This window comes from Mobula hypostoma, chromosome 5 (assembly GCF_963921235.1).
Source record: "Mobula hypostoma chromosome 5, sMobHyp1.1, whole genome shotgun sequence".
Classification (NCBI taxonomy): Eukaryota; Metazoa; Chordata; class Chondrichthyes; order Myliobatiformes; family Myliobatidae; genus Mobula; species Mobula hypostoma.
This window is the reverse complement of record NC_086101.1, coordinates 187342853-187369060: the sequence shown is the minus strand read 5'-3', so window position 1 is coordinate 187369060 and position 26208 is coordinate 187342853. Positions and strand designations below refer to the sequence as shown.

The window sequence follows — 26208 nt, the reverse complement described above, 5'->3', positions numbered from 1 at the left end:
CCGCCAGGGCCAGGACTCGACTCGGAACTTGGAAGCCGCTGGAGACAGGACTTGACTTGGTACTTGAATGCCCCCGGAGCCAGGACTTGACTTGGAGCCTCCAGGTAGTGGCGAACTCTCGACTCGGCCCAGGAACAGTAGACAGCAGTTCTTGATTCCCTCCGGCGGGTTAACTGACGGACCCACCTCGGTGAGGAAACTTCGCAGGCTCGCTTTGGCGAGGTAACTGGACAGGGTTGCTCCGGTGAGGAAAGGCGAATTACCGGCACTCACTTCGGGCAGAGGCAAGGCTTGCTCCGGCCAGATGACATTGGCACGCCATACCTTTGCTGACTTTGCAGACGCTCTCATGCCGAACGGCTGAAAGCCGGGGACTATAAACTACCGGTTCAGTTGAGAGTAATTGCCTCCAATCACCAAAGCCGAGGGACACGGGAAAACAGGGAACCAAAGGGAAACAGGGAGTCAACGGTCCGGATCGTAACATAAACAAAGTAAATTTAAAGGGACCCCAATCTGGACCATGACAATCAGCAGTTTCTAATTTACTCAAACCACCCCATTTGGCACCAACAACCATTCCAAGGTCACAATCACCTAGATCACAATTCTTCCCCAGTCTGAAGTTTGGTCTGAACAACTGAACCTCTTGACCATGTCTGCATGCTTTTATGTATTGAGTTGCTGCCACACGGTTGGCTGATTAGACACTTGCATTAACGAACAGGTGTACCTAATAAAGTGGCCACGGAGTGTTTGTTGTGAAATGTGTTGTTTGTGGTAGCAGTACAGTGCAATACATAAAAGTACTATAAGTTAAAGTAAGAAATATATAAAATAAAAGGTAGTGGAAAAAGAGGGCAAAAGCTGAGGCAGTGTGCCTGGTCTGTTCAGAAATCTGATGGTGGAGGGGAAGCCGCTGTTTCTAAAACATTCAGTGGGTGTCTTCAGGCTCCTGCACCTATTGTTTGACTGTGGGAATGTGAAGAGGACATGCCCAGGCTTTTATTGGCCAGAACTCCATATAATTGTATGACTTCCATGCCAAAATGTTTGGGTACTGACAGCATGGAATCACAGAATTATACAACACAGAAACAGGTCATCATAGCCAAGCCAGCCATGATATCTACCTATGCAAATCCCACTTCCCCATCTTAGGTCCATAACCCTCCACTCCACTCATATCTATGTACTGTCCAAATGCCTTTTAAACATTGTGCTTGTGTCTGCCTCCACCACCTCCTCCAGCAGCTCAATCCAGATATTCGTTCCCCTCTGTGTGACAAACTGACACATCATATCTCCCTCAGCTGAGTTTGTAACGGTGCCCAAAGAGCAGTGATCCTGGGCTGAGACCTGGAGCTGAACACAGCTGAGTTTGTAACGGTGCCCAAAGAGCGGTGACCCTGGGCTGAGACCTGGAGCTGAACACAGCTGAGTTTGTAACAGTGCCCAAAGAGCGGTGACCCTGGGCTGAGACCTGGAGCTGACCACAGATGCAGCAGACTGCACTGCAAAGTTCAATCTTTAACCTTTGCAGAATCTAGATACATTGTGAACTGAAACTCAAAGTCTTTGGAGAGCTGGGAAAGGATCTCTCTCGTGAAACTCCTTTTCTCTCTTCACAGCTGCCGACTAACTTGCTGAATGTTTCCAGCATTTCTGTCTTTATTTAAAATTAAGCTGCATCCCAGAACTCTAAGTTGCTGGATTGGTGGCTAAATCTTCAGCTCAGCTCTCTCTATGTAACTCTCAGTACAAAGAACGGTACAGTACAGCCCACGATGTCTGTGCTGGCCCTGATGTCAAACTAATTAAATCTCTTGTGCCAGTAAATGATTCATATCCCTCCATTCCCTGCATATTTACATGTCTCTTTTGAACAACACTTCCGTATCTATCTCCATCACCATCCCCGGCAGCCCACTCCAGTCACTGTGTTAGAAACATACCCCACACACCCACTTTCACATTCCCCCCCTCCCGCCTCTAGTACTTGACATTCCTACCCTGGGGAAAAGATTCTGACAGTCTATGCCCCTCATAATTCAGTATACTTCTTAGCCTCTGACATTTCAGAGCAAACTATTCATTTTTTGCCACCCTCTCCTTCTAGCTTTCAAGCTAGGTGCACAACGCTGAAGAAAGAGAACAATCAAGTAAATCACAGCTGTTGGTTTCTGTCGTGAACTACTAGTTAATATTAATGCCCACTGGGGAACTTTTATATGAGTCATACAATTGGATTATAAAGTTAGTTACAAGGCAGACAGATGTTTTTATATCTCTCCTGGTTCATTATGTGTATACAGTGAGATGCCTTCCCCAAAGTAATATCAACGTAACATTGCAAAAAGGCTCTAGTGGACAATTTGGAACAGGTACTTCTTTTTTTAAGATGTTAATTTGTGAATTTCTGAGATGTGAATGAATCATGTATTTGTAGTATTCAGTAGAACCCAGGGAAGAGGCACGAAGTCTAGAAATCTGTACAAAGTACAAGGGAATCAGAATTAGGTTTATTATCACTGACATAAAATATACTATAAATTACAATAAGATTTATATGTATTATTAAATTAAATAACTTGTGCATAAAGAGAGATAAGATAGGGAGGTAATGTTCATGGGATAGCTCATTGGCCATTCAGGATCAGAATCAGAATCAGGTCTAATATCACTGGCTTATGCCGTGAAATTTGTTGTTTTCCAGCAGCAGTTCAGTGCAATATGTAACAGTGAAAACTATATGTCTATATACTGCATATATATAAATTTGTCGTCGTCATGGCTATCCCTCGAGGTCGAGGATGATGGTCTTTGTTCTGTTGATCAAGTGGCCCACAGAGTGAAGATGCCTGTGCGTGTATTTGTTTAACGTGTACTTGATGTTGCACTCCAAGAAGCACACGATACTTCACAAATCAACCAACTGATTCCAATGGCATGGAAACCACAACGATTGGAGCTGATGGATTTGTTGCAGCCTTCATCCGCCTTCACAGCCGTTGAGTTCGAAGTTACTTTGTCCGCCTGTTCCACCGTTGAGGTATTAATAATTAAATTAAATCAAGTAAGTGGTGCAAAAAAGAGAACAAAATAAAAGATAGTGAGATAATATCCATGGGTTTGTTGTCCATTCAGAAATCCGATGGCGGAGGGGAAGAAGCTGTTCCTGACAGTACGTGTCTTCAGGCTCCTGTACCTCCTTCCTGATGGCAGCAAGGAGAAGAGAGCATGTCCTGGGTGACGGGTGTCCTTGATGATGGATGCTGCCTTCTTGAGGCATGGCCTTTTGAAGGTGCCTTTGATGCTGGGGAGGCTAGAGCCTGTGATGGAGCTGACTGAGTTCACAACACTCTGCAGCTTTTTATGATCCTGTGCAGTGGCCCCCTCCATGCCAGATGGTACTGCAACCAGTTAGAATGCTCTCCACAGTACATCTATGGAAATTTGCAAGAGTGTTAGGTGTCATACCAAATCTCCTGAAACTCCTCATGAAGGATGGCCGCTGACATGCCTTTGTCATGATTGCATCAATATGTTGGGCCCAGGACAGACCCTCTGAGATGTGGACATCCAGGAATTTGAAACTCTTCACCTTTTGCACTGCTGACTCCTTGATGAAAGGTCTAGTAGAGTGGATGTGGGGAGGATATTTCCTATAGTGGGAGAGTCTAGGACCAGAGGGCACAGCCTCAGAATAGAAGGACATCCCTTTCGAACAGAGATGAGGAGCAATTTCTTTAGCCAGAGGGTGGTGAATCTGTGTAATTCATTGCTGTAGAGACCAAATAATTTGGTATATTTAAAGTGGAGGATGATGGCTTCTTGATTAATAAGAGTGTCAAAGGTTATGAGCTGAAGGGGTTAAGAGGGATAATAAATCAGCCACAATGGAATGGCAGAGCAGACTTGATTGGCTGAATAGCCTAATTCTGCTCCTATCAATCAGTCGCTTGGTGTTACTAACATTGTTATTGCAACATCACTCAAGCAACGAATCTATCTCATTGCTGTAGACCTCCTCCTCATCATTTTTACCGGCTGCCAAGCGAGATCTTGGTGCTTCTTTGGGAGTTCTGGTGATGAGGCTTCCTGCTGAGCATCTCTGACAGACTGTGCAATCTTTTCAGATTCAAGATTGCTTAATGTCACTTCCTGTAGGCAAGTGTAAAGGAGAACGAAATACTGTAATTGTTACTCTGGATCTGATGCAGCCAAAAAAAACTCCTCAAAAGATAAAGAATACAATAGCACTAAATATAAATTAATAAGATACCGTATATGTATAAATAAGCCGAGTACTGAAGACCTGCGCTGACCGACTGGCTGGGGTATTCACGACATCTTCAACCTTTCAGTCTGGCAGTGTGTGGTACCCACCTCCTTCACGCAGGCTTCAATCATACCGATGCCCAAGAAAACCGTGGTAGCCTGTCTAAATGACTATTGCCCGGTGGCACTTACATCCACAGTGATGAAGTGTTTTGAGAGGCTGGAGTTGAAGTACAGTATATCAGCTCCTGTCTGAATAGTGACTTGGATCTGCTCCGATTTGCCTACCAAATCAATAGGTCTACAGCAGATGCCAACTCATTGGCCCTTTACACAACCCTGGAACATTTGGACAGCAAAGGTGCATACGTCAGGATGCTCTTTATTGATTATTCTTCTTCTTATTCAGTTGTCCATCAAAATCTGATGACGACGTCCACTCCTTTAACGGTGAGATCTTTGATGACTATACAGTCCTATCCTGGACCCACAAGCTCTATTGCAGGTGGGACATGTATATGTGGTAGTGGTGGCAACCCTGGCTGCATTTCTCCTAGCTCTCTTCTGCTGTCTTCTGGTTGTTCTTTCCATCTCCAGAATACGAACCCCGTCGCTACACAGCTGTTGCCACGTGGAACGGTCAGCAGCAACATCCTCCAGGTCCTCAGGTCTGATCTTGCACTTCCTTAAAGCATTCTTCATCTGATCCTTATAGCACTTCTTCAGCCCTCCGGCTGAGTGTCGACCATGATGTACCTAGCCGTATAACACTCTGCGGGGTAGCTGGCATGGGGGCATCCTTATCACGTGCCCCAGCCACTGCAGCCAGCGCTGGGTGATCATGGCCTCAATACTCCTGCAGTTGGTCTTTACAAGTATTTCAGTGTGAGGCACCCGCTCACACCGGGTAGTTCCCAGGATGCGCTGGAGGCAGCTTATGTGGAAGCGCTCCAAGGACTTGATGTGACGGCTATAGGTTACCCAAGCTTCACAGCTATAAAAGAGGGTGGTGACACAGACCGCTTGGTATACGGCGACCTTTGTGGAGGGATGAAGGCTCCTGTTCTGAAAGACTCTACGCCGAAGTCTCCCAAAGGCAGCTGATGCCTGTTTAATGCGGCTCTGGATGTCGTTGTCAATGCCGCTATCCTCAGAGAGAATGCTCCCCAGATATGTGAAAGATGGCACTACTGACAGCTTTTCATCACCAACAGTGAAGACAGGTGGAGTGGGTGGGACACTGGTACTCCATTGGCAAACCACTTCTGTCTTGGTGGTATTGACAGTGAGCCCCATCCTGCTGTACGCTCTCACCGCCACGGCAAGGACAGTCTGAAGATCCTCCGGAGTATGGGCCACAGAGCACAGTCGTCTGCATACTGCAGCTCCAGGACCCGCTCTCTACGGAGTTTGGTGGTTGCGTGAAGCCTCCTGATGTCAAAGAGGTTGCCATCTAATCTGACGTCCACAGCCACACTGCTGCTGTCTTCAATCTCGTTGTGGAGAAGCTTGGTAACACACAAGAGGAAGATGTTAAGGAGCACTGGCACTGGTACACACCCCTGCCTCACCCCTGTGCGTACAAGGAAGGGCTCGGACTCTTGTCCTCCTATGGTCACCCGAGCAGTCATCCCATTGTGGAACTGGTGGAGGATGTTAACAATTTATTGGGACAGCCAAACCTAAGGAGGACATCCCATAAGAGCTCTCTTTGCACAGTGTCGAATGCTTTGGAGAGGTCGACAAAGGCCATAAACAGGTCCTGATGTTGTTCCCGGCACTTTTCCTGAAGCCGCTGGGCTGTAAAGATCATGTCGATCATGCTTCTGTTCTTCCTAAATCCACACTGTGATTCAGGCAGCATTGACTCGGTGATGTTGCTAATGAGTCTCTGAAGCATCACCTTAGCCAGGACCTTTCCAGCAACAGAAAGCAGTGATATGCCCCTACTATTGCCGCAGATGGCCTTGTCACCCTTGTTCTTATAAATGACAACAATGTTTGAATTTCTCCATTGCTGTGGGATGTTCTCATCAGTCCAGGACTTGGTGATGTACTGGTAGAGGGTGTGCATACACATGTACCCTCCGTTCTTCAGTAACTCAGCAGGGATATTGTCAGTGCCAGGGGACTTGTTGTTCTTAAGGGATTGGACAGCTGATAGAACCTCCTGGAAGGCTGGTGGTAGACTGAGGTCGTGGATAGGAGGAAGTTCAGGCAGTTTGTCCGGGATGGTGGGATTGCGTCAGAGTCCTGATTAAGCAGGGCGTTAAAATGCACAGTCCACCTCAGCAGAATGGTATTCTGATTCTTCAGAAGTGTTAGACCATCTGCTGTTTTCAGCGGAGTAACGCATCGATTTATTGGGCTGTAGATGGTTTTGACAGCATTGTAAAAATTATGCATGTCATTATTATCGGCAAAGGACTGGATTTCAAGTGCCTTTTCAGTCCACCACTCATTTTGTATGGCCCGTATTGCCTTTTGCACTTTCCTCCGAGCTGCCTGCCAATGCTGTCTGATGCTGGTAGATGAAGAGTTGTCTAAAGTTGCCTGGTGTGCTTTGTGCATGTCCTTAAGCAAGCTGTGGATGGTGTCTGAGTTATCGTCAAACCAGTCTTGGTGGTTCCTGCTGTTATGGCTGATGGATTGGGCTGCTGCCTCATAGAGCGCAGAGCTGATACAGGTCCACTGTTGTTCCATGGTATTTTCTGAGCTCAGACAAGGTTTCAGTTCCCTTATTTTCTCAGCTAGGATGCATTGAAACTCACTTCTTGCTTCTGTGTTTCTCAGGCGGTTGCAATTTAGCCACTTTTTATTGGGTTTTTGCAGCCGCAGGGAGGGGACGCTCTTTCTTACGGAGCTTGGCCACAATTGTACAGTGGTCAGTCCAGCACTCTGCACCTCTCATGGCATGGGTGATAAGAATATTCTTGATGTCACTATGTCTCACAATGATGAAGTCGATCATGTGCCAATGTTTAGAGTGAGGGTGCACCAACGAGGTCTTATATTCTGCCTTCTGCTAGAAGATGGTGTTGGTTATGGTAAGGTTATGCTCAGAGCAAAGAGTAAGTAGCCTCACGCCGTTTGCATTCACCTTGCCAGTACCATGCCTACCGAGCACTCCACTCCATATCCTGTTGTTCTGTCCCACCCTAGCGTTGAAGTCCCCAAGCAAAAGGATCTTATCATTCTTAGGACCTGGCAAAGAGCTTCATCCAACGTCTGATAAAAGCATTCCTTGGCCTCATTCTCAGATGGAAAAGTTGGTGCATAGGCACTGAAAAGCGTGGCATAATGTTTCTTTGCCGGGGGATACGGAGGGTCATTAGTCTTTCACTAATGCCAACAGGTGTTTCTGTGAGACTTGGTAGAAAGTCATTCTTGATGGCCAAGCCTACTCCGTGGAGATGTTGTCCACCTGGGGGGAAATCTTTCCGTAAGAAGGTGTAACCTATCCCTTCCTCTGTTAAAGAGCCTTCACCAGGAGCCTGGTCTCACTCAGGGCAGCAATGTCGATGTTGTAGCACCTCAGCTCAGCAGCGATCAAGGCTGTTCTCCGGTGAGGTCTGTCAGAGATGCCATACGAGTCCAGGAGAGTCCTTACATTCCACGTTGCCAGTTTTAGGTTGTATTGTTCCTTATTTCGACCACAGTGGTGGAATAACCCAATAGGCACGGTAACCTATCCAGGTGAGTGATTGAATGGGCAATTTTTAGGGCACCTTTTCTAAGCACTTCCCCAATTGGGGTGAGCAGTGTGGTCCCTAAATAGGGCAGCTCAGTCGCACAGGGGTCTGCTGAAAACAACTGCCACTCAGTCCCAGCTGCTAGCCACCAAATACTCTGTGTCGCTGCCGTGCAGGATTCTGACTAGGAGCTCCCAGTCCATTCATACCTGCTCCCATTGCCAGATGCCCCATCGCCGTCAGACTTCAACCATATGTAAGGTCCAGGTATTGTTCACCGTGGTCAGAGGTGGAGACATGCGCAAGGAAGATTTTAAAGTGCCACAGGGGGTGCGTCATCCCCAGTAGCACTATCTTCACCATGATGAGGTAAATCCCAGTGGCAAGGGTGATCTCAGGACAACCGGTCCCACATCTTGGTTGCAGGAGGTTGTTGGGTCCTTTGTCTGTTAAGGCCTGCCTATTGTACGCCGCCAGCACATTGCTTTTCTGTCAGGGTGTGCTCCCTTAGCCTTGTCTCAACAGACTTACCACTAGGCAGTGGGGCTATTTGCCCATAGCTGGGACGGTGGTTGACCCCAGTCAGTTTGGATTGGCAAAAACATCTCCTTTACATCTTCATCAGCACAGGAGCACTACAGGGAAGTGTACTTAGCCCCCTGCTCTTACTCACTTTACATCTATGACTGTGTGGCTAAGTACAGCTCCAACACCATATACAAGTTTGTTAATTTTACCACTGTTGTGGGCTGTATCAACGAGGGTGATGAATCAGCATACAGGGGGGAGATTGAAAATTTGGCTGAGTGGTGTAATAACAACAACCTCTCACTCAACATCAATAAGACCATGGAACTGATGGTAGACTTCAGGAGAGGGAAACCAGAGGTCCATAAGCCAGTAGTCATTGGAGAATCAGAGGTGGAGAGGGTCAGTGACCTTAAATTCCAGGGTGTCACCATCTCAGAGGACCTGTCCTGGACCCATCATATAACTATAATTGTGAAGAAAGCACGACAGTGCTTCTACTTCCTCAGGAGTTTGCGGAGGTTTGGCATGTAATCGAAAACCATAGTAAACTCCCATGGATGTGTGGTGGAAGGTGTGCTGACTGGCTACATTATGGCTGGTATGGGAACACCAGTGCCCTTGCGTGGAAAATCCTACAAAAGGTAGTGGCTTTGGCCCAGTACATCACGAGTAAAACTCTCCCAACCATTGAGCACATCTACATGAAACACTGCTGTAGAAAAGCTACATCCATCCTCAAAGATCTTCACCACCCAGGCCATGCTCTTTTCTCTCTCCCTCCCTTCCTCTATCCCTATGTCACTCTGCCCCCTCCCCCAGCTGCCTATCACCTCCCTCATGGTTCCGCCTCCTTCCACTACCCATTGTGTTTTCCCCTATTCCTTCTTCACCTTTCCTGCCTATCCCCTCCCTGCTTCCCCTCCCCCACCCCTTTATCTTTCCCCTTACTGGTTTTTCACCTGGAACCTACCAGCCTTCTCCTTCCCACCTTCTCCCGACCTTCTTTATAGAGCCTCTGCCCCCTCCCCCTTCAGTCCTGACGAAGGGTTCCGGCCCGAAACGTTGACTAATCGTTTCCACGGATGCTGCCCGACCTGCTGAGTTCCTCCAGCGTGTTGTGAGTGTTGCCGTGCTCTTTTCTTACTGCTGCCATCAGGTAGAAAGTACAGGAGTCTCAGGACTCATACCACCCGGTTCAAGAATAGTTACTATCCCTCAACCATCCGGCTGTAGAACAAAAGGGGATAACTACACTAATTTAAGGACTCTTTTATCTTGTTATTTCATGCTCATTATTTATTGTTATTTATTTATTATCTGTATTTGCACAGTCTGTTTACAATTAAGAGTTGCTGATAATTACAGTTACTGTTCTATAGATTTGCTAAGTATGCCCACAGAAAAAGAATCTCAGGGTTGTAGGTGGTGACATATACGTATATACTCTGATTATAAGTTTTACTTTGAACTTCAAATAAGATCACTTATATGCATAGATTGCTGGTATGTTCATGAAGTGACACTAGGCTGTAGATAAGGTGTCTGACGGGAAACAATAAAGTAGTGGTGGAGGTGTTGATCAGCCTTACCGCTTGGGGAAAGTAGTTTTTGAGTTTGGTGGTCCTGGTGTGGATACAGTGTAGCCTCCCCCCTGTTGGGAGTGGGACAAACAGCCCATAAGCAGGGTGGGTGGGATCTTCATGATATTACTAGTCATTTTCTGGCACCCTTCTGTTTATACGTACTTGATGGTGGGCAGGCTGGTGGCAGAGATGTGTGCGTTAGTTTTTTGACTACCCGTTATAGGGACTAAGTTCATGGGTGATTAGGGATAAGTATCAAATGCTAGCACTGCCAGTGATGTCCACATTGTGTGAATGCATTAATAGAGCAGGCTGAATAACTTCTCGGTGGGAACGACTGAAATGCTGCTGTGACTCTTGCAGAAACACATCGTTCCATACCCTAGTGAGATTATATTTAAATATTTATGACTACTTCAATGCTAAGCACTGCTGACTTGATGTTGCAACTTCATAAAACTTCATAAAACTCTGATTAGGCCACATCTGTAGTATTGCATACAGTTCTGGTCCCCCCTCTATAGGAAGGATATGGAGGCTTTGGAGAGGATGCAGAAGAGGTTTACTAGGTTGCTGCCTGGTTTAGAGGGTGTGTGTGCTATCACGAGAGAATGGATAAACTTGGGTTGTTTTCTCTGGGGCACTGGAGGCCGAGGGGAGATCTGATAGGAATTTTACAAGATTATGAGAGGGATAGATCGAGCGGACAGAGAGTATCTCTTTCCCAGGGTTGAAATCTCTAATGCCAGAGGGCATGCATTAAAGGTGAAAGGGAGGGTAGGTTCAAAGGAGATGTGTGGGGATAAGTTTTTTACTCAGAGAGTGGTGGATGCCTAGAGTATGCTGCCTGGTGTGAGGAGGCAAATACATTGGAGGCTTTGGATAGGCACATGGATGTGAGGAAGATGGAGGGGTATGGACACGGCGTAGGTAGGGGGGGATTAGTGTTTGGGTGTTTTAGATTTGTTTTTTAGCTGGTTAGGTACAACATTGTGGGTCGAATGGCCAGTTCCTTTGCTGTATTCTTTGATGTTCCCTGACACAGAAAGCGCAAATGAAACCATCGCATTGCATTCCCCTTAAACACATTACAATTGATGAGGGAGTCATTTCATTGCAGATAAATTAACACTGGGATAATATTTGTGTGATTTAGTCATTGAATAAACACTAGATGTTTTACTCTCATTGTCTTGTTTCCACATCTACATGAAACACTGTCACAGGAAAGCAGCATCCATCATCAGGGACCCCCACCACCCAGGACATGCTCTCTTCTCATTGCTTCCTTCGGAGATGTGTACAGGAGCCTCAGGACTCACACCACCAGGTTCAGGAACAGTTACTGCCCCTCAGCCATCAAGCTCTTGAACCAAAGGGGATATCTTCACTCAACTTCACCCACACCATCATTGAGATGTTCCCACAACCAATGGGCTCACTTTCATGGACTCTTCACGTCATATTCTCAATATTTATTTATTATTATTATTTCTTCTTTTTGTATTTGCACAGTTTGTTATCTTCTAGATGGGTGGTTTTTCAATGATTCTATTATGGTCATTATTCCATAGATTTATTGAGCATGCCTGTAAGACATGTATATGTACTTTGAAAATAAATTTACTTTTACTTTACTTTGAAATTTTGATTATCTGCTGAGCTTTCTCTCAATGTCAGCAAAACATCTGGTTACTGACTTCAGAAAGAGGGGTGGTGGCCATACATGTGTCTACAACTGCGGTGTTGAGGAGGTTGAGAGCTTCAAGTTTCTAGGAGTGAACATCACCAATCACATTGATGCCACAGACAAGAAAGCTCACCAACACATCTACTCCCTCGGGAGGCTAAAGAAGTTTGGCAAGTCCCTGTCAATCTTTACAATTTTTTATCATTGTGCCATAGAAAGCACAATGACTTGGTACGGCAACTGCTCAGCCGTGACTGCAAGAAACTCCAGAGAGTTGTGAACACAGCTCAGCGCATCATAGAAACGAGCCTCCCCTCTCGGTGGTCTCTGTCCATATTTCTTGTTGCCTCAGTAAAACATTCAGCAAAGACCCTACCCATTATCTCTTCTCCACTCTCTCAGGTGGAAGATCCAAAAGGGTGAAAGCAGGTACCGCCAGGCTTGAGGAGAGCTTCTATCCCACTGTTACAATAAGCTGGACTCTTGACCTCACTTCAGTGTGATCTTGCATCTTATCGTTTACTGTTTACTTGTTTCTCTTGATCATTTGGCCAAATATCTCCTTACAAAGCTTATATATATAGGCATCCGTTAGTCTCAAGAGACCATGGATTTGCGCCTTGGAAGGTTTCCAGGGTGCAGGCCTGGGCAAGGTTGTATGGAAGACCGGCAGTTGCCCATGCTGCAAGTCTCCCCTCTCCACGCCACCAATGTTGTCCAAGGGAAGGGACAAAGCTTAGTATTTGCATTTTATAATGGTGAACTCTTGATCTCACAATCTACCTTGTTGTGGCCCTTTCATCTTGTCCATCCACCTGTGACTGCACTTCTTCTGTAACTGCATTCTGTACCTAACTCTCCCTTCGTTCTACCTCAGTGTACTCTTGGTTACGGAATGATCTGTGTGGAAGGCATGCAAAACAAACTTATTGCTGCATCTCAGTACTTGTGACAATAATAAATCAATTAATGTTCCGAATGATTGATTGATGACTGGTTGTCCGTTGTATCTGATGGTCACAGTGCAACCCGTGCGGGAAAGTTTTTAAAGTGGAAAACAGGTTGCATTGGGGCAGCTCCAGTTCCTCGACCTCAGAAACCCGAGACCAGTAGGATGAGTTGTCATCACAATCGGGCTCTTCCTTGGTTGCAGTGGGTGACCGTTGCTGCTTCCGTGCCTTGTCGTGCCCTTCGCTCTCCGCGGAGCGTTGCAGGGTCACGTTCCTAGCCGTTGGATCTCACTGCCGATCTCATCCGCCCAGTCCGCCTGAGCTGGGTTTTGCATGTTTGGACAGATGGGTCCCTACTTCACCAGGGTATGAGGCCCTCCTGGTTTACCCCGCCTGTCGACGCGGCGTACTGGGGTGTGGCCGCTGTCACATGCAAGTAGCTACTTGGCGCCACAGGTGGGAGCTGAGTGTCGGGTGGGGACCGCAGGTGAGTGAGCTGTCCCAGAATGGACATGACAGGACAGGACACTTTGCCAACAGTGCTACCCTTTCCCGGACACTCCATACACCTCAATCTTAAAAATATACAGTTCCGCACACCCTGAGCCTGTTCCTTTATTCGATACATCATGGATATACTGAGCTTAGCCAGAACTTCACTTTCCTGAAATTTTCAACGAAACACATTCCTCCTCATCTCTGATTTAAATGGGAAACAACTTACCCAGCGATGTAGTTTGAGAATCGTAGAAACAGGGGTGACGCGTAATGTCGTGATTACAGTTCTGTGACCCAGGTTCAGCTCCTGCCACTCCCTGTGACTACATGGGTGGTCTGGATGCCTCTCACATCCCAAAGACCGACAGGTTAGTAGGACCGACATGCCAGAAGGACCTGTATCTCTAAATATAAAAACAAACAGGCTATTCGGCCCACAGAGGCAGTACTAGTTTTCAAACACCCATCACACTAATCCAACCCCAATCCCATTTCCTTTCTATTTTCATCACGATCTTGTCAAACTCCCCCCCCCAGGTCCTACCACTTGCCTACACGAGGGACACTTTTAGAGTGGGTAATGGGAGCTAGCAACTTGCGTGCCTTTGGGATGTGGGAGGAAACCGGAACACCCCGGGGGAAGCAATTGACAGGGAGAAATGTGCAAACTGCTCACAGACGGCATCAAAGGCCAGATTGAACCCGGGTCTCTGGCGTGGTGGGGCAGTGGCTCCCCCAGCTGTATCGCTGTGTTGTCACGTGCTCTAATTCTAGGTTCTCATGGGGTAACTGTACATCCTTCATTAACAAAAAGGCTAGCCGGATGATGTACCTTCTGTGGCATATGATAAAATCCCATCTTCCCCAGAACATACTGGTGTAGCTCGACACTGCCATTATAGCGAGCATCTTCACATCAGCCATTACTGTCTGATTTGGTGCAGCATCTCCTCACAGTGTAGGAAAAACTACAGCTAATTGTCAGCACATCCAGCACATTATCCTCCGCAGCCTCTGCCACCTTCAATAGGACCCCACCACTAAGTGCATCTTTCCCTCTCCGCTTTCCGCAGGGATCGGTCCCTCCGCGACTCCCTGATCCACACGTCCCTCCCCATGGATCTCCCACCCGGCACTTATCCCTGTAAGCGTAAGTGCTACACCTGTCCCTACACCTCCTCTCTTGCCACCATTCGGGGCCCCAAACAGTCCTTGCAGGTGAGGCAATGCCTCACTTGTGAGTCTGTTGGGGTCATCTATTGCATCCGGTGCTCCCGGTGCGGCCTCCTCTACATCGGTGAAACCCGACGCAGATGGGGGGACGGCTTCGTCGAGTACCTCCGCTCCGTCCGCCAAAACAGACAGGATCTCCCAGTTGCCACCCACTTCAACTCTGCTTCCCATTCCCATTCGGATATGTCCATACATGGCCTCCTCTACTGTCACGATGAGGCTAAACTCAGGTTGGAGGAGCAACACCTCATATACCATCTAGGTAGTCTCCAGCTGCTTGGTATGAACATAGAATTCTCCAACTTCTGGTAATTCCCTCCCCCTCCCTTCCTCTATCCCCATTTCACTCTGCTCCCTCTCCCAGCTGCCTATCACCTCCCTCATGGTTCTGCCTCCTTCTACTACCCATTGTGTTTTCCCCTATTCCTTCTTCACCTTTCCTGCCTATCACCTCCCTGCTTCCCCTCCCCCACCCCTTTATCTTTCCCCTTACTGGTTTCTCACCTGGAACCTACCAGCCTTCTCCTTCCCACCTTCCCCCCACCTTCTTTATAAGGCCTCTGCCCCCTCCCTCTTCAGTCCTGACGAAGGGTTCTGGCCCGAAACGTTGACTAATCGTTTCCACGGATGCTGCCCGACCTGCCGAGTTCCTCCAGTGTTTTGTGAGTGTAGCTAACTGTCAGGTCAGCTGAAAAGGTCGTTGGCTTCACTCTATCATCACTTGTAAACGTCCAGGACAAAGAAACAAGAAAAAAGAAGGCATTCTGGACACTATCCACCCACCAAACTGCTTTTTCCCCAAAAAATCCTTCTGGGAGTGAAGGGAGCTACTAATAGACCTATAGGGCTATTAAAACAAAATCTTCACACCATACTAAAAGTTTCTTCCCCCAGGCTGTTAACCTGATCAACCATTCTAGATATCCTCCACCAACCTCCTTCTATTACCTCTGCACTGTAAACACCTTAAACCACTTTTTATAATATTGTTTACTTTGTAAATACATGCGGGTATTATGTGTTTATGCACATTTATTACCTATATTTAAAGCAGGAGTGGTAGGTTCTTGATTAGTACAGGTGTTAAAGGTTATGGGGAGAAGGTAGTTGTATGGAGTTGAGAGGGATAATAAATCAGCCAGGATTGAATGATGTAGCAAACTTGATGGGCTGAATGATTGAATTCTGCTCCTGCATCTTACAGTCTTATGTCTTGTGAAGATAACAGTCCATCTGGTTATCTCTGATCTGTCAATTCAACCCACTTCAGGTGATATCAGGAAATGCCTCGGACTGCCGGATACAGAAATAGCTATGGGACCGCAGAACGTCCCAGTCCACATATCCCTCAAAGTCGCAATGCAAGCTTATATGGTTGTTAAGAAGGCTTATTAGTCAAGGGATTGAGTTCAACAGCCATGAGGTAATGCTATAGCTCTATAAAACTCTGGTTGGATCACACTTGGAATATTATGTGCAGTTCTGGTCATCTCATTATAGGAAGAATGTGGAAGCTTGGATGAGGGTGCCAAAGAGATTTACAGGATACTGTCTGGATTGGAGAGCTGTGTTATGAGGAAAGCTAGGGCTTCTCCTTCCGGAGCAAAGGAGGATGAGAGGTGACTTGATAGGGATGAATAAGAACATAACAAGCAATGATAGAGTGCATAGCCAGCCTTTTCCCAGCATGTAAATGGCTAATATGAGAGGGCATACCATAAGACCATAAGACCATAAGACCATAAGACAAAGGAGCAGAAGTTGGCCATTCGGCCCATCGAGTCTGCTCTGCCATTTTATCATGAGCTGATTCATTCTCCCATTTAGTCCCACTCTCCCGCCTTCTCACCATAACCCTTGATGCCCTGGCTCCTCAGATACCTATCAATCTCTGCCTTAAATACACCCAATGACTTGGCCTCCACTGCTGCCCGTGGCAACAAATTCCACAGATTCCCCACCCTCCAGCTAAAAAAATTTCTTCGCATCTCTGTTCTGAATGGGTGCCCTTCAATCCTTAAGTCATGCCCTCTCGTACTAGACTCCCCCACCATGGGAAACAATTTTGCCACATGCACTCTGTCCATGCCTTTCAACATTCGAAATGTTTCTATGAGGTCTCCCCTTATTCTTCTAAACTCCGAGGAATACAGTCCAAGAGCGGACAAACGTTCCTCATATGTTAACCCTCTCATTCCCGGAATCAATCACCTTTAAGGTGATTGGACAAAAGTTTAAGGGGTTGTCAGAGGTAAGCTTCAGAAAGTGTTCAGAGGGGATTAACTTTTAGGGAGTCCTGTGCTAGGATTCAGAAGTCTCTTTGCACCTCTGATTTCTGAATTTGCTCCCATTTAGAAAATAGAACGAGATAGATAGCGAGATTGAGAATTCATCTTATTACACTAGGGAGCCAATTGCCTCATAGCAGTAGGTGAGAAGCTGTCTTTGAGGCTGGCAAGGTTTCTAGTCAAAAGCCTGTTATCAGAATCAGTTTAGGAATATTGTTTTTGCCTATAATTAAGATTTTTAACTTACTGTTATGATTGAGCAGAATTAAGTTAAAATTTTATTTGATAAAACCCAAAAATAACACGTGGCCTGCTTCAGTCTATTTGTCAGATCTAATTACTAAATGTAAAACTCTAATGCTATTTTCAAAAATAACAACATGATTCATTGCGGCAATAACTACTAAAATACCATTAAAGCATTTTTTATCAAGATTGATGTCTCCTTTAGCCAGTCATATTTGCCCGAATACCATAGTTATGATAAAGAAAAAGTGTAGGACTCCATCCAATTTTACACGGGAGTGTTATACTGCATTTGCTTAAGCAAACTAATTTTTCAAATATGGGTCCTTTGTCAGAGTCACTGAGTTATACAGCGCAGAAAGTGGCTCTTTAGCGCATCATGTGCATCGGTAGCCTTCTATGCCTTGGTGAATCAGGCTCTCCTGGAGAAACCTCTTATATGTCAAGTCTCTGCTTCTGCCATCCATTCAGATTCCAAACCCCCTCTGGTGTAAAGAATTGGTTTATTATTGTCTCATGTACTGAGATACAGTGAAAAGCTTGTCTTGCATACTCGTTCAAAGTTCAAGGTAAACTTATTATCAAAGTGCATATATTCATTTTCTTGCGGACATTCCCAGTAAGCAGAAACACAATAAAATCAATGGTAGAGCTTTGACCAGCGGCCAGTCCAGACATTGGAAGTCTGGACAGGAGGGGACTTCAATCAGATCCACTTCCCGAGGATAAAAGGCAGGAGCAGTTAGTCTGACCTCAGTGGTTGGAAAGATGTTGGGAGTATTGTGAGCAGGTTTGGGCCCATTATTTTAGAAAGGATGAGCTGAAACTGGAGAGGGTTCAAAGGAGGTTAATGAAAATGATTCCAGGATTGTATGGCGTGTCATATGAAGAGTGTTTGATGGTCCTGGGCCTATTTTCACGAGAATTCAGAAGAATGAGGGGTGGCCTCATTGAAACCTATTGAAAGGTAAAAGTCCTTTTGATAGAGCTGGATGTGGAGAGGATGTTTCCTGTGGTGGGAGAGTCTAAGACCAAAGGGCACAGTCTCAGAACAGAGGGGCATCCTTTCATAATAGAGATGAGGAGGAATTTCTTTAGCCAGAGTGTGGTGGATCTGTGGAATTCTTTATGTATATTTAAGGCAGAAGTTGATAGATTCTTGATTAGTCAAGGCATGAAGGGATACAGGGAGAAGGCAGAAGATTGGTGCTGAGAGAAAAATTGGATCAGCCATGATAAAATGGCGGAGTAGACTTGATGGGCCAGATGGCCTAACCCTCCTCCTATATCTTATGGTCTTAAAAACGGCAGGTGACAGAGACAGAGAAAGAACCAAGTACACAAACTGTGTGAATGCAGTAAAGAAAAATAAACACACAAACCTGATGATGATGATGCTGCTCAATAGAGGGGAGGGCTTTACCCAAGATGGACTGGGCTGTATCCACTACTATTTGTAGGATGTTCCATTTAGTGGGATTGCTGTTTCCACACCAGACTGTGTTGCAGCCAGTCAATACATTCTCCACCACACATCTACAGAAGTTAGTTGAAGTTACAGATGACATGCTGAATCTTTGCAAGCTTCTATGGAAGTTGAGATAGACAGCTACTTCCCATCAATCATTTGGTTCCTGATTCCCTTTCTAGTGAATCCTTCTTTTATTATCACTGACAGATTAACCACTGACATGTGTCGTGAAATTCATTGTTTTGTTGCTGCAGTTCTGTGTACAGTAATACATAACACGTATATATAATAGTTTTTCTCACCCCTTACGTATGTGTGTTTTTCCCTCACTCTTGGGTCCTCTACCAGAGGCCTGGGAGCTTGAGGGGTTCAGCGTGGTATCCTTGCTGTTCCTAGTAGTGTACGCAAACACGAGGAATTCTGCAGATGCTGGAAATTCAAGCAACACACATCAAAGTTGCTGCATCTCTAAGAAGAGGTACAGTCCACGTTTCAGGCTGAGACCCTTCGTCAGGACTGACGAAGGGTCTCAGCCCGAAACGTCGACTGTACCTCTTCCTAGAGATGCTGCCTGGCCTGCTGCATTCACCAGCAACTTTGATGTGTGTTGTTCTTAGTAGTGTGTTCTTCCGAGCCGAGATCTCAGGTGTTGTACCTGGGATTTGTTGGAGCCACTCTCCCAGTCCAGGTGTCACAGCTCCAAGTGGTCCTATCACTGCCGGATTACTCTGGCTTTAACCTTCCACATCCTCTCTATCTGCTCGTTCAAGCCCTGGTGTTTTCTCCTGCCTCTCATATTCTTTCTTCCTGATGCTACTGTCATTCAGGATTGCCATATCTATTACTATTGCTCTCTTCTGTTCCTTGTCCAGTATTACCGTGTCTGGTTGGTTGGGCTGTACCTGCCTTTCAGTCTGTGTTTGGAAGTCCCGCAGGATCTTAGCTCTGTCATTCTCCATTACCCTCTCGGGTGCTTCCCATTTGGACTGGGGAGTGTCCAATCCAATCGCAGATGTTCCTGTACACAATTCCTGCAACCCGGTTGTGCCATTGAGTGTATGCTGTCCCTGCCTGCATCTTGCACCCTGCTACTATGTGCTGGATGGTTTCAGCAGAGTCCTTGCACAGTGTCCGGTGTGCTGGACCCCTGCTTCTACTGCTCCTGTGCTCGGTCGCTGTCCTTGTGCAGCCATGAGCAGTGCCTTTGTGTTGTCCTTCTGCCCCACCATTTCCAGCCATTGGTCGGACTTCCGAATGTCAGTCACCTCTGATATCGGGTGATGGTTCATCCCGTGCAGTGGCTTGTCCTGCCATGGTCTCCGGTCCTCTCGTTCTGCTTCACCCACTATCCATTTCCATCTCCCTGCCTGCTGTCTGAGGCATTCTCCTAGCAGGTTGTCCTTAGGGGCCAACTTCCTGACATACTCATCAATGTTTCACATTTCTTCCAGGACTGTGGCCTTGACTCTTCCAAGTCCCCATCCTTCTTTATTCCAGCAGATGTACATTTGCTCAATGTTGGGAGTTTGGATGGAATCCTCCAGGTATTGTTAGTAGTTTCTGGGTCTTGATGTCAGTGGCTTCTATTCCGCTCTTTCGCCAGCACACTATTGCGGCTGGATATCTGATCAGTGGTAAGGTGAATGTGTTGATGGGCTCTGATCTTGGTCATCCCATTCGGGTGGCTTTTTAGTCCTAGTCATAGTCATACTTTATTAATCCCGGGGGAAATTGGTTTTCATTACAGTTGCTCCATAACTAGTAATAGAATCATAAATAGTTAAATAGTAATATGTAAATTATGCCAGTAAATTATGACCTGTCTCACTCTTTGGAGGTACTTGGATGTTGCAGCCTTCGTTGCACCTGCAGGATCCCCAGGTATTCGTAGCTGTCCTGTACACCTGGAATGTGGCCTTCAGGTCACTCGACTCCCTCAGCTTTGATGAGCCTGGACAGCATGGAATATATATGATACAGTTCCTTCCTGCACCTTGTTTGGTGCATCAAGAGGTAACCGCTGTTTCTTATGCGTTCTGTCTGTTTTATGACGCCAAGTTGTTAGCTTGATACTCAACCCAGCACAGATGGAAATTTGTTTCATTTAAAAATATGTATTTGATAAAAATTTAATACACTTACAGTGAATTCTGGTTAATTGGGATAGCCACTTATTTGGGACAACTCTTGCAGAATAAAAACAATTCAAGAAAATAGCCTGGATCCCCTTTGTTTATTTGGGACACTTTGCCACTTAATTGGGGTGGGAGGCTGTTACTAAACAGATTCTAACTTGCATCAGTCACAAGCGGTTGTGTGGCCGTTAGACGCTACACTGTGTTTCGAGTGAACAGTTTCGAAACAGTGTCAGTTGTGTGTGTTTGTGTTCAAAAAGCAGTGATTTTTGTCACTGACAGTTGGTGAGGAGTAAGCAGTGAGACGATTCAGAACTGTTCTGCTCACTGTGGTTTCAGCCACTGGAGTTGCCAGAAATGGCTGGGAGTGAAAATGAAACGATTTCACTACTTGAACCAGTTTGGAGGTATTGACTTTCATCTTGAATGTTACCTTTGGTACACACTCATCTCTCACCTGCAGCTGCAATTAGCATGTGATAACAGCCACACCCCAGTACACCACTAAAGCAGGTGAGGGTAGCTGGCGGATATACCCTGGAGAGGTAGGGACATGCCTGTCCTAGCTTGTGAAGTCAGCTCCAGTGGACTGAGGGATGAGATCTACAGTGTGATCCAATGGCCAGGAAGGCGGTTCTGCAACACTCCACAGAGAGCAAAGAGCGTAATGAGGCATAGAAGAAGTCATTGGCTATCCACTACAATCAGTTGTGCCGTCTACAGACATCCCACCCTGCAAGAACTGATTTCAGGGAGGTAACACCATCAATTTGCGGGAGACTTCCGGGAGAGGTGGCATGTCTGCAATAGAGTAGCTCCTTAGCAGCCAGCCAGCTAGTTTAAATAACGTTAGCTATGCTAATGAATGAATGACACCTGTTAAACTCACCTCAACATGTCTTTTACAGTCTTAACCCACCATGGGCAATAGAAAAGCTACTGTTGCAAACAGTGCAGCGAGCAACACTGTCGTTATTTTTGACCCCTATTAGGCAGGGGTACACTTTAATGTAGTCTGGGGTGATGTACGTTTTATATTTTCTTTTTTTTAAGAACTCTCTGCCATGGCGCGCTCTCGCTCTCTCTCTTGTGGTCCCTCGCGCTCTCGCTTGCTCTCGCACTCTCTCTCTCCCTCGCTCGCTCTCTCGCTCCCTCGCTTGCTTTCTCTCTCGCTCTCTCGCTTGCTTGCTCTCGTGCTCTCTCTCACGCTCTCACTTGCTTGCTCTTGCGCTCTCTCTCTCTCTCGCTCGTGCACTCTATCACTTGCTTTCTCTCGCTCGCTCTCAAAAAAATTGATTTCCGTGATATTGTATATAATTTGCGGGCATCAGGGAGCCACTACTCATATGCAGGAGGCTCCCGGAACTTCCGGGAGAGTTGGGATGTCTGTGTCTACTTGTACCACTAGATCCGGACTTCAGAGGTCGAGAGAGTGGAACTGCCCCAATGCAAAAGCTTTTCCACTTCAAAAACCACAGGTTTCCTGTCATCGTCAGATATGACTGACAACCACCAGTTGTTATTAGTAGTGCTCTAATTTATTCTGTATTGCATTTAAATACGTAACGTGTTACTCAGTTAAATAGAAGTTTATTTTTTTATATCTTTTAACTATTTCTGTGAAACTTTAGCTAATTGGGGCAGCCACTTAATTAATCCTGATGTGTCCTAATTAACTGGAATCCACTGAATATATATCTTACCTATTTATTCATAATGTATTAAACAAGTTGTGTAAAACTCCACGTGGCAGGATGGAGATGCAGCTCTACCAAAGGAGGGGTAAGGTGTTTCTTCCCTCCACTAGCCTACAGGTCACCCATGGCAGGGTGTAGCACCCCATCCCCCCACCCCGATCAGAGTCATCTGAAGCCATGGGAGCAGGTGGTGGATGGTTCTATGAGTATCACAAGTCCTGCTTATGCGACCACTGACACCAGGCAGACAATCTCTGAACAGCACTGATAATGGCTGGAGTCAGCCATCTTGTAAAGACACTGCCCAGAAGAAGGCAAACCACTTCTGCAGAAAAATTTGCCCAGAACAATTATGGTCATGGAAAGACTGTGATCGCCTATGTTATACGACACGATGCATAATGAGGATGAGAGCAAAAATAGTGAAGCGGTGTTTGTGGGTTCATTGTCCATTCAGAAATCTGATGGCAGTGGGGAAGAATCTGTTTTAAAAGCATTGTGTGTGTGAGTGTGTGTGTGTGTTAAGGTTCCTGTACCTTCTCCCTGACAGTAGTAATGAGAAGGGGGCATGCCCTGGGTGATGGAGGTCGGTAATGATGGATGCCGTCAATATGCATGATTAGATCGTCTGGAACCAGATCTCCTTGTCAGACTGAAAGTAGAAATGACCGGCTAAAGAGTCTTGGCCAAACTGCAAAAAGCTGTTGCCCACATACTCTCATACTGCTACCATCACCTGTGAGTAAATCGCTTCCTTTGATGTTCCATTATCTGTGAACGTTCCTTTAATTAGTCTGCACATCTTTCTCTATCTTCATACCGCAATCTTTTCCCAGCAGGGTTACAAGCGGAACAGTAAGTAAAACCATTAAGGATTACTATAATCTCTATTTGTCATTTTTATGTTCGAGCAGCACCACATCACGTTTGATTAATCCTGTCATCACTTCAGCTCATTGCTGGCTCTGCTTTCACGGAGTAGTTTGCATGGGGGATATTGCCCTTGGCAGAGTTGGGGTACTCTGAGGTGGCATGGTAAAGTAGAGGTTAGCACAATGCTATTACAGCGCCTGCAACCTGGGTTCATTTCCTGCCGCTGTCTGTAAGGAGTTTGCATGTTCTCCTCCTGTCTGGGTGGGCTTCCTTCAGGTAATCTGGTTTGCTCCCACATCCCAAAGGTGCACAGGTTAGTAGGTTAATTATTCACATGGGTGTAAATGGGCAGCACAGGCTGCATCTCAAAATAAAAAAGAAAACACTCACCTCTTATCTCTGTTGTCACTGAGTCCTCCAAAGAAAGAAACAGGCCATTCGGCCTGCTTTGGTGATCCAGAACTCTACAAGAGTCCAGCTACGACCTACAGAAGGCTATTCTAAGGGCAAAAAAACACCCAATTCTGAATTGGATGCATGTCAGCTCTGGCAGGGTCTGCAGGCCATTACTTCCTACAAAGTGAAACCCAACATCATGAATGGCTGTGATGTTTCACTCCCAGATAGGCTCTACTTTGAAAGGGAGAATGAAAACAACACCTGAGCAAATCCCAGCAGCATCTGGTGACCCTGTGACCTCTGTCTCAACGACTGACGTCAGAATATCTCTCAAAAGGCTGGACTCTCACAAGGTGTCAGGCCCTGATGGTGTACCTGGTAGGGCTTTGAAAACCTGTGTCAACCAACTGGCAGGAGTGGTTAAGGACATTCTTCATTCTCTCACTGCTTCAAAAGGCTGGCAATCCTACCAGTGTCCAGGAAAAGCCAGGTGAGCTGCCTGAACTATTATCACCCAGTGCCACTCACATCTACTGCGATGAAGTGCTTTGGGAGGTTGGTCATGGCTAGAATCAACTCCTGATAAGCAAGATCTTGGACCTGCTGCAATTTGCCTTTTGTCACAACAGGTCTACAGTTAATGCAGTTTCACTGGCTCTCCACTCAGCCTCGGATCACCTGTACGATAGTAATACCTATCTCAGGTTACTTTTTATTGACTACAGCTCAGCGTTCAACACAATCAAACCCTCAGTTCTAATCAACAAGCTTCAGAACATGGGCCTCAGTACCTCCCCCTGCAAATGGATTCTTGACTTCCTCACTGGAAGACCACAGTTACTGTAGTTCAGAAGTAACATCTCCTCCTCGCTGACAATCCTATTCTTTCCTCCAATCACCTTAAAATTATGACCCTTCGTATTAGCCTGGTACTCGCTGGGATTCAGAAGGACGAGAGGAGATCTTATAGAAACATATAAAATTATGAAGGGGATAGACAAGGTAGAGGCAGGAAATTTGTTTCTACTGGTAGGTGAGACTAAAACTGGGGGACAGAGCCTCAAGAGTTGAGGGAGTAAGTTTAGGATGGAGATGAGGAGGAAGTGCGTTTCCCAGAGGGTGGTGAATCTGTGGAATTCTCTGTGGAATGAAGCAGTGGGGACTACCTCAGTAAATATATTTAAGACAAGGTTGGGTAGATTTTTGCATAGTTGTTGAATTGAGGGTTATGGGGAAAAGGCAGGTAGGTGGAGATGAGTCCATGGTCAGAATGGCAGAGCAGGCTCACGGGGTCACATGACCTATTCCTGCTCCTATTTCTTAGGTTCTTATGTTTTTAACATAGAACATAGAACATAGAACATAGAATAGTACAGCACATTACAGGCCCTTCGACCCACAATGTTGTGCCAACCCTCAAACCTTGCCTCCCATATAACCCCCCCCACCTTAAATTCCTCCATATACCTGTCTAGTAGTCTCTTAAACTTCACTAGTGTATCTGCCTCCACCACTGACTCAGGCAGTGCATTCCACGCACCAACCACTCTCTGAGTAAAAAACCTTCCTCTAATATCCCCCTTGAACTTCCCACCCCTTACCTTAAAGCCATGTCCTCTTGTATTGAGCAGTGGTGCCCTGGGGAAGAGGCGCTGGCTATCCACTCTATCTATTCCTCTTATTATCTTGTACACCTTTATCATGTCTCCTCTCATCCTCCTTCTCTCCAAAGAGTAAAGCCCAAGCTCCCTTAATCTCTGATCATAATCCATACTCTCTAAACCAGGCAGCATCCTGGTAAATCTCCTCTGTACTCTTTCCAATGCTTCCACATCCTTCCTATAGTGAGGCGACCAGAACTGGACACAATACTCCAAGTGTGGCCTAACCAGAGTTTTATAGAGCTGCATCATTACATCGCGACTCTTAAACTCTATCCCTCGACTTATGAAAGCTAACACCCCATAAGCTTTCTTAACTACCCTAACTACCTGTGAGGCAACTTTCAGGGATCTGTGGACATGTACCCGCAGATCCCTCTGCTCCTCCACACTACCAAGTATCCTGCCATTTACTTTGCACTCTGCCTTGGAGTTTGTCCTTCCAAAGTGTACCACCTCACACTTCTCCGGATTGAACTCCATCTGCCACTTCTCAGCCCACTTCTGCATCCTATCAATGTCTCTCTGCAATCTTCGACAATCCTCTACACTATCTACAACACCACCAACTCTCTTGTGTCGTCTGCAAACTTGCCAACCCACCCCTCTACCCCAACATCCAGGTCGTTTATAAAAATCATGAAAAGTAGAGGTCCCAGAACAGATCCTTGTCGGACACCACTAGTCACAATCCTCCAATCTGAATGTACTCCCTCCACCATGACCCTCTGCCTTCTGCAGGCAAGCCAATTCTGAATCCACCTTCTGCAGGCAAGCCAATTCTGAATCCACCCTGGGAAATAGTCTCTGGTTGTCCACTTAATCAATGCCTCTTATCATCTTGTATACCCTTTTCAAGTCACCTCTTATCCTCCTTCACTCCAAAGGGATAAACCCTAACTTGCTCAGCCTATCCTTGTAAAACATGCTCTCTAATCCAGGCAGATCCCGGTAAATTTCCTCTGCACCCTCTCTAAAGC

General features: G+C 46.2%; 1 long non-coding RNA gene across 1 annotated transcript in view; it reads right to left on the bottom strand.

Moving 5' to 3' along the window:
- LOC134346370 (uncharacterized) overlaps positions 1-26208 on the bottom strand; it is a 58016-nt gene that overhangs the window by 10236 nt on the left and 21572 nt on the right. Inside the window, exon 3 of the long non-coding RNA XR_010017921.1 lies at positions 13452-13629. This is a non-coding gene — a long non-coding RNA (uncharacterized LOC134346370). The remainder of the gene's footprint in view (positions 1-13451; positions 13630-26208) is intronic.